Source organism: Pezoporus flaviventris, unplaced genomic scaffold (assembly GCF_033815535.1).
Source record: "Pezoporus flaviventris isolate CSIRO_AGI_PZ_B2104156 unplaced genomic scaffold, CSIRO_AGI_Pfla_v1 ptg000001l, whole genome shotgun sequence".
In the NCBI taxonomy this organism is placed as follows: domain Eukaryota; kingdom Metazoa; phylum Chordata; class Aves; order Psittaciformes; family Psittacidae; genus Pezoporus; species Pezoporus flaviventris.
In genome coordinates, this window is record NW_026892549.1 from 19588882 (window position 1) to 19603536 (window position 14655).

The 14655-nt window shown below is 38.0% G+C and overlaps 1 long non-coding RNA gene across 1 annotated transcript in view; it reads right to left on the bottom strand.

The window, feature by feature from the left end:
* Positions 1 to 1719: 1719 nt before the first annotated feature.
* LOC133264762 (uncharacterized) overlaps positions 1720 to 14655 on the bottom strand; it is a 233722-nt gene continuing 220786 nt past the window's right edge. Inside the window, exon 5 of the long non-coding RNA XR_009741768.1 lies at positions 1720 to 1827. This is a non-coding gene — a long non-coding RNA (uncharacterized LOC133264762). The remainder of the gene's footprint in view (positions 1828 to 14655) is intronic.

The following is a 14655-nucleotide window of genomic DNA, read 5'->3' on the forward strand; positions in this document are numbered from 1 at the left end:
AAAGCCCTGAAGATCATGGTCTCACGACAGAGGTGGCCCTGCTCTGAGCTGGTTGGGCCATGGGCCTCCCAAGTTTCCTTCCAACGTAAATTTTCTATCATTCCTAGTCTTGCCCCCAAGTAACTTACATACTCACATAAGCAGGTGCTGATTTATTTCATTACTGAGTAGCTGCTAAATACAGTTGAGAATAGTAGCTACTACTTAGAAAACAACTGATGTATCAAGTTACCAACATACGTATTTTCATACGTAAAGCAAGACCATAACTGCACAAAACAGTTGAACTTTTTTAAGATGTTGAGTAGATTTGGTTGAGGCAAATGAAACTACTTGCAGCTTTCTACCATATAAAAGCCTGTATATTTGCAACCTAAGGAGAAATGTAAGCAGCGTAAGGATGTTGTTGGAATTACACTAGACAAAATACAGAATCATTTTACCCATGACCTGATGCAATATTTTTACTATTTTCCTGAAAAATGGAAAGTTTGCTGCCCTAGAAGGCAGAAAATGCAGGCATCAACTAAATAACTAATCAAACTGATTTCAGGGAAAGAGGAGAATTAAAAATTTTGGGTTCTTGTAAAAATGGCTTAGTTCTTGTAATTTTAATTTAGTAGGTTTGAACTTGGAGTAAAATATCTGGCTATTCAATATTTCCCTGCAAACAGAAGTTTAGAATAACACGCTGACTCTTAACTACAGTAATACTAGTAGGCCATTATAATATGTGCCACCAGGCACCCAAAAAAAGACCATCCTCCTTCTATGTGAAGGCATTTGAAGAACTAAATGGTGAAAAAAATAAACACAATTTTCACAGAGGTACATTGCAAACATCTTAACACATGCCTTTTTCAGTATTTTTGTCACCAAGAGGCAATGTGTAAAGAATCATCAGAGCCAACCGTGGAAGGAATTGGGAAGGCTGGAATGTATTCTGCAGAGACCCACAATCTGCCCATCTGTTGACAGGGAGGGATTACATCAAATCCCATTGAGCTTTCATATTCACAAATCCGGGAGGAGCAGTAATTGGTTTACTGAAGTTTGTTAGGCTCATAATTTTATCACAAAATCCTCTCAAGGCAAGTTCATTCACAGTATTAATTTTTTTTTCCCTTTTCAATGGCTCATTTATTCTGTAGCACTATAAATATTATGTGAATGAAAATCACAGGAAATGGCTATTCTGTGCTCCAGTGCCTTATTAAAAGATATCTGTTTCCAGAAAAAAATAAATCATAACACTAATTACATCTGCATTTACACAGCTCCTTTCGGAAAGATTATCTAGGACTCCTTATAGAGCATAAAATTACAAACCCATAGCACTGACTATATGCAAACAATCAGATATATTCCATATGCAGCTGTGAAGACTGCCATAAACATTTATATTCATGCTGGTTCATCTGTGCTAGGATTAATGGAGTGAGAAAAGCTGGCCAAGGACACCTATTTAAAGAACCAGGAGGTTTAAGTACATGGAACCAGCACAGTAACTTCTCATCTAAAGTACAGCACAGCTAATGACTATCTAACTTATAATTCTTACTGCAAAGGCTGTTTTGGGCCAAATCCCACCTTGTCCTGCCAAGGAAATTGCGCCTGATGTGTCAGGAGCCATTTTGGTACATGTCTTCACAATACTTGCACAAAACTAAGAGGAAAAGAGCTTTGCACAGGGTAGATTCAGCCACCATATGCATGCTCACAGCCTGGGGTGGATGAGACCCTCATCTCCTCTGTGAGGCTTGTTGAGGCAGAGTAGAAGGAAAGGCCTTCAGTGCAGCAGAACGTGGCCAGCCTAGCAGTCCTGAACTGAAACAGGATTTCAGGGAAATATGTGGATTTTTCAATGCTTAACTCAAACTGCAGGCTTCCAATGCTCCTCTTTCACACAATAACTCTGTGCTGCTGGAAGACTACAGGTGTTGCTGCATTTTTACCTTCACATTTCGTAGGTGCCTGGAGCTCCATCTCTGTGCAGACTCAGAACTTAGTCCCACCAAGGCTGAGAAACACATTTCCCACCTTAAGCTAAGTGAAATCCAGAGACTAAGGGGGGCCCAAATATATAGGCTTCCTTACACGTCACCTCCCACGATCTAACTCCCATGTCCCACATCCTTCACAAAATTACTACCACAGCTAGAGAAGGGATGGAGGTGCCTATCATCCTCCACACAGGAAATGAAACCAAACTCAAGCCCTTCAGGTCCAGAAGAAAACAAGAAGATACCCACTTCTGTTTTGCAGGAAAATGCAAAACTGTTACTATCACCCGGATAGTAACAGTTTTGGCAGAGACACTCCTTACCTCTGCTGCTGCTGAATCCCTGCCAGCAAAGCAGGTTTTACTGGGCTGCAAAGCCAGATTAAGAGATAACTCCTCTGTAGCCTGGTGATCAGGCTATTTAATGCAAAATGCAGAGAAAGTCCTGGGACAGAATCCCCTTCTGCTAGCATGTTTTAAACAGAAAATGTGAGCTCTGCTTAACCCTTACAAGAAAGAGGATAAAGATCTACCCCCAAAGCAGCAATCCAGTGGGTGCTTATAAAGCTCTCCTTTCGTCAGCACTGAGGGAGAGGATGCCACCCTGGTATGATTCTCCTATGTGACGTCACCGTGTTGTGGCATCTGGTGTCATGTTTACAGTAACCAGGATAGCAAAGAGATTCTGGAACCGAGCAGGCTTGCCCAGGTCATATAAGTATCCAAGGTCTATACCATCAGACATGGTGCCATCCTAGCACAGCTACAGGCTGTTAGGGCCAGCCCTAGAGAGCCTCACTGTGTCACATGCAGAGTTCAGGTTAAGATCCATTACCCCCAGAAGATGCAGATAAATTGTTAAAATTCACTTAATATTTAAAAAGGGCAGAGGAATGCAGCAAATACAGCAAACATTTATGTATATAAATACAAGTATTTAAAAAATACATAAATATACACAGGCATATATGTTAAAAAATGCCAAGTAAATGTGTACATTTTACTTGGTGGTATAAGAGTTTAGCAGCTCTTGAAGCTTGGAAACACCCTTTTTGACCATTTTAAACCTGCCCAAGTTTGGAACACCACATAAAATCTGAGTGGTTCAAGTACAAGACTAATGAATAAATAGGAATTATAATTCTCTCGTTTCTCGCTACGAACGTAATAGCTGTGAGAGGTGTGTCTGAAGAGCTCTCCTTGGCAACACAGTAGTGACAACCAACTGTAACATGCAAATGCCATGGTCTTGTCCAAGAAACATCTATGCAGTTCAGGTTACTTTGCCTTCCAGTTGCTGTCAACAACCAGGCAAAAAATTATCAGCTTTGAAAACAGTTTTCTTCTGTGAACAACTGTTCAACAAAGCATGAAACCAACAACTTCAGAACCACATGACAATGGTCCAACTTCCACCCACAACTGCAATGAAGATGTAAGCAGCTAAGCTAGAGATGATGCTTTTATTCCTGTCCCACTTGAACCCAACTTGTTTGGTGTTACATTCTGCTTCCTTCTCACTAGGTGAACTGATAGTAGGCAGCAGGGGAAACAAAAAACACATAAATGATTTGCTCATCCTTCAGCAACAAGACAAAGAAATACATCACACAAAATGAAATGCCCCTTGTAGGAAAGAATTATTTTATATCCAAATATCAGTTCTTACAAGAGATCCAGTATCTCCTCAACTAGCAATTTTTGAAAAGCTGCAATCTTGTCTAGGAGATTTCCCAAATTGCTACAGCAATAAACCAAAAATCACAATAGGACTTTCTGGCCTACTTGTTTCTCTTTCTGGTACCTTCTCCCATATGCTGCTCACTGTTGCCAGCTGCCACAGTCAATGCATTTAGTTGATATCTGCTTTCCAATACCTGAAAATTTATTCTTCGAATGGTTGTTCTTTAGTGGTTTATCACTCACAATTTTTTGGAAGTTAAAAATTTCTCTCTGGAGACACTGCTTTAAAGCCCTGCTTGAACATCAGAAAGCACTATAACATAGCATACTCTATATACATACAGTACTATACGGTGCAATAGCCAGCGAATTTACTGTCAGTAATTATATTATTCTTATTTTCACAGTTCACACCACAGCCCTTTTCAGTAGTTACTACATACTGAAGATTAAAAAAGAAACCAAAACAAGCAAACAAAAAACCTCCAATAATAACAATAAAGGCACTTCTATCCAACCTGCACTGACTTTCCCCCAGAGCAGAGTGGCAACTCCTTTCCAGCATTAACACTTCCGGTTGGATTTTCATATGAATTCCACTTCAAACAAGAACCACTTTATTCCCATAGTTCCATATCGTATATACCTGCAAGTTAACTGAGGACTGCAAATCAACTGCATGCCAGTTCCTTGTCAGTCAGGCTAATTCCCGCAGATTAGAGAATGAAATCCCCACAGTCCCCCAGGTCCTAAGCCCTACCATTACAGAAAAGCATTTTGTTTCTTCCTAAATCATCTTCCTAGAGAAGAAAGAAAAAAAAACCCAACTAATTAGCCATTGATTATTACTACCTGCATCAGAGGAGATGAACTAAACCTACGGATCTCTGACTGTGAATTAGTTCCCAGACCACCTACTACCAACACCATGTGTGTTTACCCTGATTAATTCAATAATCACATGGTTACTTGTTGTCAGTACTAAACCTACAAGCACAAATCCCTCCCCCCTGTTTTTCTGGTATCTCTATGCCACCACCCTCCAAGGAAGGCTAGGCACCTTTACTCTGAATAGAAGGTTTTGAAACTCCATGAAAAGTGGTCAGAGACATAAAATCTAGATCATTCTTTTGTTCTTCACAACAAAATGAAGATCTTCCCTAAATTCAGAGGAGTAATTTCCCTCCTGATTCCTTGATACCTCTAGATGAAGGCTGGTTCCCAAAGTCTGTGGGCATCACTTGGCAGGGTATGCATTCTCTTACTTGAACAGAAGCCTGAGTTCACCCTCTTAGACTTTGTCTATACCTTCCCCACTTCTTCATGTACTTCAGTTCTTCAGCTTTTCCCAGTCTGTTTCTCCCTCAGAAAACAGAGAAGACTTAAATTATCACTGAGAGCTTCTGAGAAAAAGATGACAGCAAAGAAGCATTCCTTTTCCCACCTCAAATACACATGCACAAACTGTAAGCAGCCCATCAAACACACCTGCCAGAAGACCGGCAGGAGAAAACGATTACCCACTTCGCTCCAAACACTGTTTTTTTTTCTGCATTCTGGATAAAGGGTGAGTTTCAATGCATGCTTATCAGCATTTCTAGAAAGCACTAACTGGCATGACTCCAAGGCTGCTCTTCTGGTTCCACCTTTGGATCACAGTATTTTGATTCACTTTTTCTTCTCTGAGTAAGCATGAATACTTAATATGAGAGTCTTTAAAATATAACCAGGAGTTCACAGTTCTGCAATTCTGAGTCTCTACTAATATTAGACTCCTGAGGATTAAAGAATAAAGGAGACTTTGTTGTCAGTTCAACACAACAGCAGCATTCCAATTTTTTACAACACTGAGGCATGTACAATAAGTGAGCAGGTAGCAAATAATTACCTTTCTAGTGCCAATGATCTTATTGTGCACATGGCTGGAGTGAACTGATTTGAGCTAAGAGGAGAAGAAAGGAGGCTTCTCCACAGCACCCATGGCAAAACACAGAGCACCGAGTTTCCAGGTTTTCTGATTCTTTCCTAAAGTTGGCAGTATTTACTTCTTAAAACACTCTGCATAGCTGGTATTTATTTACTGTTCAAAATTCTTGATTGTTTGGAAATGTATTGTGCAGTAGAAAAAATATGTAAAGTGTATAAAAATTTTTTTCTTCCAATAAATTTCCTATCCAGTTGAGCAAGAAAGACTAACCACTCAATGCCTTCAACTTCACCTCCCCAAATCATTTCTATGTTAATGTATTATTATGTGATAGACTTTGAACAAGGGTCAAGTAGCTCTTAGAAGTAGGAACATTGTGCACTATTGTGAAAGTTAATGGAAACATATTTAAAGTATATTGAAAAGAACAAAGGTGCATTAAGAATACCTTTAAGTATTCCCCAAATGCATTTTTATGTTGATTAAGGTCTTTACAGGAAATAAGATAAAATATTTCAGGTGGACCTGAGGTTTTTTCAAGTATTATACAGAAAAGACCGATACGATTAACATTATAGTTTTAAATCTTTTTCCTCTTCCATCTCCATGTGTTGCTCTCTACCCCATTCCTAATTTTTATGCTCAAGTATTCCAGAGCTGGATTAAACACCTCCAGAGAAAAGCACAGCAGTAAGCACCATCAGTGTTTGACTGAATCAAATGACTGTTAGGAACAATCACTTCTACAGTTAAGAAAAAATTGTCTCCAGGTATATGCTGAGCCTAGCAAATGAATAAGAGGGAGGCAGGTGATTTTCTGACTGAAACCTCTGTATATGTAACCATTACATAGGTTGTGCTAACAAAAAATAACTGTTTAGAAACATCCTTGTTAGGCCCCCTTAGATGAGACAACAAAAGAAAGAAAAACGTGCTGATGCTCTACTAGTTTTCAACGCCCATTTGCCTTTATTTTTGCTTTATCCCATGTCACTGCATGTATGAAGCCACATCTACAAATTTACTTGCAGAACCACTAAGCTGTCATCTTTAAACCTCTCCTTCACCCCCTTACCATAATTGCCAGATGCAATTGGATAAAGATGGAGAATACAGTTTTGTAATATACCTTTTTACTCATATTTGTATTTTATCACAGAATCATAGAATAGTTAGGGTTGGAAGGGACCTTAAGATCATCTAGTTCCAACCCCTCTGCCATGGGCAAGGATGTTTCACACTAAACCATGCTGCCCAAAGCCCTGTCCATCCTGGCCTTGAACACTGCCAGAGATGGGGCATTTATCACTTTCCTGGGCAACCTGTTCCAGTGCCTCACCACCCTCACAGTAAAGAACTTTTTCCTTATATCTAACCTGAAAATATAATTCTAAACATGGTCCAGATCTCAACAATGACTTTTCTCTCTTCTTTTTAAATCCTAATTATGCTCATGTAATTTGTCTTGCTCAAAATAGCTTCCTTGTTTAAGCTTGTTTCCTATCCCTATTGTCTCCTTTCTTTCCAACTCTCTTGGTACTTTCCCTTCTTAACTCTTCTTTCTCCATTCTCTGTATATCTGCACCAATACTTCAACTCAGTGGAATTCACATCCGCCCTGCTGTCATTTCTCTCCTTATCTCTCCACTGGTATTTTACTTCCCAAACACTCTCACAAAATAATCATCCTTCACAAAACTTACAGGATTTCCAAAGCTGGCTGTCAGATCCCTGTTAGCTTTTCTACATCGATGTTTTCCCACAAATACATGCTATCCTTCAGAGCATGCTGTTCACATACATTTCATGTGCACTCCCACTTGCAATTCATATCCACTGGGCAGAAATATCTATGGAGACCAAACTCTTATTATAGTGTGCCAGCATTTGGAAACAGCCCCATATCTGACTGAGCGAGGTAAGGGATCCCACATCCCTCTTGGCAACATGCATTCCATGTGTTTTGACACTCTAGAGAAACAGATACAGAGGGCTCATCCTGAAGAGCTGTGACTTCTGGGTAGGAGGCTTGGATTTACTCCTAGAATCAACATCACACTTCATTCCCTTCCACTCACCCAGACTGGATTAGATGGGATCCTGATATAAAGGAAGTAATGCTCACAGTCTGTTCAAAAATGAACTTCAGAGCAATACTCTATGAGCACATGAAGTCATTATGACGCAGCTGCTCTGCAGCTCTCAGTAACGGAAACAGTTCAGTAAAAAACCAGAGTGACTACTGAGCTTTGTCCAACCTTTGTCCTGTCCCCAATCTTCACCTCCTTTCTCTCCAAATTAAAAAAGTAATGGGGAGAGTAAGGAATATCCCATGAGTATGACATGCCATGCCATGAGCACAAGGTGAATCAAGGCTCAAAACAGTAATCTTGCAGAAACCAGTAATTGTATTTCCTAAGGGATATGTACAGGCAGACAAGGGTGCTGGGAAAGGTCATTGTCTCTAGTACCTCCTGCTCAACCTGTCTAAGTATGGGCCCCAGGTAAATTGAATAATAATCATGGAATGGAGTTAACCCAGGGCATAACGGTACTCATTTTAATGCCCTCAATATGAAGTTCAAAACAGAGGAATTTATCTAAATAATGTACTTGCTAGACTTGGTTGTATCTGTAATGGCCATGACATTAGCAGGTCAAGATCAAACACAGAATAGTAAACCATCTTAGCTATAAAAGAACACCGATGATCCTGCAAATTTCTCTGCTGCTCTGCTCATCCATTATATGTTGTGTGTGATAGCAGATTAAGAATAATGACAAATCACATTCAATAAACTCAAAATATAAAACACTGGAACTATTTTCCATTCTTGCTGATAATTATAACTGATCTCAAATATCAGATTGTTACCAATCTTCACAGAATGAGATGGCAGTTCATTAATGAAGAAAAATTGAGATTTTGTTTGCATTGTACTGAATTATAATTACTTGGAAATAAATACTCTATTGTTATACATGCAGAAGCAAACATAATTTTGATACAAAGTCGACATTTAAACCCCATTTCTTACCTCGACCCTTTTGGCTAAAACGTTACATCTATCTTTTTGAATCACAGAGGTACATATAATTGTCAAATAGAAGCATCAGTATCCAAGTGAATTTTCTCATTGGAGATAATTCTGTGATCTATACCTAATTATTATTTTCAAGAAAGAAAAGCACTTCATTTTATGATTTATACAAGTTGGATATCCTATATTTACATTCAATGCAACTAAACTTTACTAATTTTAAATCAGAATAATACTAGGAAGTAAAGATATTGCTGAGTATAACTTGATGCAAGAAATAACGCTTATCTAAGGGAAATATGAGCACAGACCCATTAATTACAGAAGGCCTCATTTCTAAATAGCTGCATACTTTTTGTAAGGGAGGAAAAAAGTATTTCCATTTTTTCAAAAACCACAAAAATCTTTCACAATAGTAAGTGATATATGAGCCTTTTCTTTGTAAAGCAACTTATTAAGAGTTCAGCTGTTTTTTCCTAGGGACATTTATTTATACTGGGAAGATAAACTACTTTGTTAATTAAAAAAAAAAAAGTAACACTCTCTTCACCCAAATTCACTTTTTGTTTAAGATGAGTAATGAACAATTTCAATCAGAAAGGGAGTTTTCAGGATGATAAGCACTGAAGTAGTACACTTCAAGCAAGGATCTACATATAATTTTTACTATAGCAGAGCTTGCATTACATCATGTGTCATTTTAAGCTGCTAAACTTGATTATGACAATATTTTTTTCTCTATAAAGTACTATATTTCTGTTCTAGAATATGATATGACAAAAGCAGACTTTTTCTCCTGTGGCCTTCCCCTGGGGAACTACCTCTGACAAAGTGGCACCCCTGAGCATACTTCAAACAGGGAACTTCCTTCTTACACACAGATAAGTACCCCTGCTGTTATTACAGGTAGCTAATTTTAATTCAGCATAAAAAAGAGAAAGAAGTGTTTTCTCTCCCTTGCAAGAGCAATCAACCTTGCCCAGTGGTAATACGTGGCCTTACTGGCTCCACCAAAAACTTTGGCTGTTTTGACTGCATGATTTGTATTATCTATTGACAGTTAACTTGCTCATAGCTTTGCTGTTCATTAACTGGAACCTATCAATTTTTTTTTTCCGCAGTTCTGTTTTATGGACCACTTGGTTTCACAAATCGAAGACAGTCATAGTGAAGGATTAAAGTTGACTTTTTTCCCCCCTTGAGAATAACAAGTTATCTTGAAGAGGATCCAAAACTTTTGTCTTCACAACACAGAATACCAGTGATCAAAACAGACAGAAATGGTACCCAGTAAAGTAAAATGAGATCAAAACCAGGACACAGATAGCTTGCCACAACTGGAAAAGAGTAAGTCACCATGAGCTTGAGGGAGGGTGAGGATGATAGTATATGTATGTATCCCCTGAGACATAACCAAAGCTTTCACATTTTTGTTTAAGAACCGGCTGAAAGTCTGCAGAAATTGTCTCCCTTCTTGCCAGTGTCTGTTTGTATGTACTATTTTTTAGGTCCCAACATGCAATGGGAATTGGTTTATGAAGTCTGATGTGCAAATGACTTGGCATTCTCCCCATTCCTCACTGCCATCCCCTCCAAAAGGAAGAAAATAAACCCCTAAGAAATCCTTCGTGTTTGCAAAGAACTGTGTTTACAAATCCCCTATAGGGATCTTGAAACAATCCACCAATTACCATTAGCTTTCAATGTACATCTTTCAATTGGTCAAAAATAAGACTTGTAAATTTAGAAAGCACTTTGTAAAAATAGTTGCAGGAAGAACAACACCACTAATAACAATTACGGAGATCTTTTTAAACCATGAACAATTTTTGATTTTACTCTAAAATTAACTTGTGAAGAATGAGAGCATTTTGTAATACTTACGTTCATTGTTTACTTCCTCTATTCAGCTTTCTGGATGCTATTTATAACAGGAAAGAATGAGTCACTGTCTTGTCTTGGGATGAGCCCTCAAGTATAGTTATATGTAATCATATAAGCTGGCACAGATAGGAACTCAGAGGCAGGTGCTTTTCAGGAGACAACAGTAACATCCACCAAATAGCAATGAAATCTCTATTCTGGGATTAAATATAACATGAGAAAGAAATATGCTTCTTAAGAACAGGAAAGACAGAGACAGTCTTGAGAAGACAGTGGCACCCTGATAACCCTTTTGAGGACTTGAGAAAGGACCAAGAGAGGCTCTGTGGCTGCTGAAGGTTTGCTAAGAGGGCATTTTAACTTGGGAACTTTATTTCCCTACAGCCATTAAATCATCACTCTTTTGAGAAAAGCTATATGGCCTAGAGAAAATCAATGCCCATTGCTGAAAATTTCCCATAGAGTGTCTCTATTTCAGAGTTAATTTAGCTTTACTTCCAGGAGCTGATGAGATAAGCAAATGTGTCTCAGCTTTTAGGACCACCCTGGGCACCAAATAAGCCCATGGCCTTAGGGGAGGGATAAGCTGTGGTCAGGATGGGTTAAGTGGGGGTTTTCAGGAAGGCTTAAAAAAAGGCTAGATTATGGGGAAAATCTCGTTTGTACAAAATGCCTGACAATCAGTGTCAAAAATGTTAATACAGAATCCTGATTCCAAGATACATTTTACCCTGAAATATTAACAGAAAAAGGTGGTTTTCTGATTTATAAGTACTTCTCCTTTCTTGAAAATTTGCAGCTTTGAAGACCTTGCAAAGACTCATAAAGAGAAAAAGAAGACAAACTACATAGCTATTTATGCCACCCATTTACTTACAGAAGTAATAAATCTGTCTACCTTGAACAAAAAGCCAAAAAAAAAAAAAAACCCACACAGGCACTTCTATATGAAGAAACCCTGAATTCACTGCCTTTTTCTTCATCTCTCTGACCAAAACCCAACTCTGCAAGAGGTGGCCCCACTGCCTTTGAACTTTGATTTTAGGACAGCTTCTTCTGCACCAGTCCTACCTCTCAGTCTAGAATTTCCTAGTTCTTCCAATATACTGTACCAGCTCAGAGCAGACCCAACACCTTGCACAGCCTTAGAGCCCCTTACAATTAATGATGACTCCAAAGGGATTGCTTGTTAATTCACACCATGTGTTTCTTTAGTCACTTAGCACAAAGATAACACGTATTTTTCTTAATTCTGAACAGTGTTCTAGAATTATTTGGAGGTACTTAGTACTCCGTGGGTTTTGAAGGCCAGTTAATAAGGATCAGCAGCACTTATTCAGCAGGCTGGAACTGCAGAATTAAATTTCCCTCACTTCTCCTCATACACAAGCCAGAAAGCATTAATATCTCACACAGACTCCAGGATCACAGACACTAGGCAGAGCAGATTTCATCTTTTGTTTTCATGTTCAATATAAAAGGCTTTAGAAGCTTCAGCACTGAATTTGAAACATACTGAAAAAGACCATGTACATGTTACAGATACTGAAACGTTCCTTGTACAGAGAAATTCCATCTGCATTTCAAAATATCTTTTCTTTGCACGATACAATCCTGAAATTGCTGCAGGACATCATAGCCACAAAAACCTTTAACATGGCCCTTCTGCATCAACTCATTTGCTAATGTCTCCTGTTAACTGATCTTAGCCTGGCCTCAATCTTCTTTTAATGAAAAAGAAGGAAGAGGATACTTTAACAGCTATTATTAGCTCTTAGTACCTGTCTGCAGAAAACAAAACAGAGCCTTTAATTCCCCAGACTCTCCTACAGGCCCAATGAGACGCTCAAGATAATCAGCGTAAAAAACTCAGTGTGTGTGAAAAACGAGGTGGTGGTGGTGGAATAGTGATTCCTTCACTTCTCTATCTGGAGAAGAACCTTACCTGAACATTCATTTTTTTTTTTTTAAAGTGTGCTAATTTAACCTTTACACTTAGAAAACAACATTTTAAATCCTGTAACTTTATCTAAGGCTTGAGGCAACTACACGGGTTTTGGTATGGCAGGATTTCTGCACCAGCTTAAAAATCTATATGCAACATGGGGACCCTTTTGTTACCCATAATTTTCAGATGATGCAATTAATGCTGTTATCTTACTACAGGCTAAAATGTTGCATTTCCTTCCAGAGCTGAGAGCTTTACAGCCTGTATTCCTGTAGGGCAGACAAGATGTAAGTTCTGTCACAAGTGACACTGCTGTACTGAGCACAGTACTCGTTTTGGAGCACGGGATGGGTTTTATGCAGGGACAGGACCACAAACCTTTATTCATCCTGCAGCAGAGAACCGCCAGCAGAATGAATGTTGCAAATGCTCAGAAATTAAGAAAATCTGCTTTCATTTCTGAAAATGAACACTGATTTCCTTCTGTCTGTATTTTTTTCTAATAATGCAAGGAATCTCTTTTTTCAGGGTTTGGGTTTGTTTTCTAAATTAGTGAAAATAAGCTTTTAGGTCAAATATTTGCTAAAAGATGGCCTCGAATCACTGTGAAAACTGGTAACATATGTGATTGCTTCCCTAACTGGATAGCTTGATAATTAACTATTAAGGGTAATTGATATATACGTAAATGGATTACACACTTGTAGTTCAGACTGTGCTGGTTAGTTAAACTAGGTACATGAACTTCAAGTACAGCACGGACTATGGTTTCAGCTTAATTTTACTCTCACATTCATTATGCGTTATGAATAATTTAAAGAGTGATTCACAGCTTGAGAATTTTGATGAATATAGGAATACATGTATTTTCAGATCTAAAGACATCTAGAGAGAGAGAGAATAAAAAGGCAACTTTTTTGTGCAATGTTAATTTAGGTTTACTTTTACAGACCTCATTGAAAGTAAGTTACTAAGCCCCTACTTTTATATTTGCCTAATTAAATACAGGCAAATGAGAAAATAAGGAATTTTTCCACAAGCAATCCTTCAGTCTCAAGAGGAACATTATTTTTACATAAAAATATTTTTTTCTTAGCAAAAGAACAAGTTTTCTAAATATATTAATATCTTCTGCCTATAGTTTACACTCTGAGTTATAAACATTAATAATTTTCACCTACCTTTCTCTTAGTAAAATAGTAACTAAAACTAAAGTCTGGAATAGGGCTGGAAGGTTATCTTACCTTCTCAGATTTTTCAATCTCCTTTACATAACTGAATGCTGCTGAGGTGGCAGGATTGCTACCGTTTTCCCCAAATAATTTCTAAATTAATCCCCTCTACCCTCCATAAAGAAGGATTTATGTAAGAACAAACCCTACTTTATCCAAGTCACCTAAACGTTTCTTTCTTTCCATATCCAAATTCATATAGGCCACATGTCCTACAATTTTTGTGTCATATTGGTTCTCTACACTCTTTTCCTGATGCAGCACTGTATACACATTCATGTGCATTTCTCAATAAAGCAATTTAAATGCTAAGGATTTACTGTTATCTATAATAAACTTAAAATTATTTCTAGTACAAGAAACTTGATTCTCACTAAAGCTTTTGTTTTTACTAAACCCATTACAGTCCTTTTTGCTGTAGCGGTTTCAGTAATATTACCTGAGTATTTTCATTAGTAAACTTGTTTACCTATGACTGTTAGAAGTACCACAAAATGCATGGTATGTGAATTGATTTAATTGCCCTTGATATTTAAAAGCATTTGTTTGTGTTCATTGGTACGGAGAGTATTTTTGTAGCTGCCGTTGCTTTACAAATATTTCAAAATGCAAAAAACTTGGAACAATACAAGACAAACTACAAAAATGTGATTAGTTCACACATTTCTCTCATTGACAGATAAAGTGCTCTTTTAAAGGAAGTCTCCCTCTACCTACTCTGATTTGCAATGAAGTCTTCCCTCTGATATCACGGAAAAATAACAAAACTTCATAGTGTGGCAAGAAGATTTATAAATCAGGTTCAGTTTGCAGAAAATACACTTCCACGATTTAAGAAACACTGCAAAATACCATTTCTGTAGCTCTTCCCATTTAAGACAAATGAACTTTTACTCGATTATCTCAGTGAATTGTCAGAAACAGTAGTCCTCTACGTT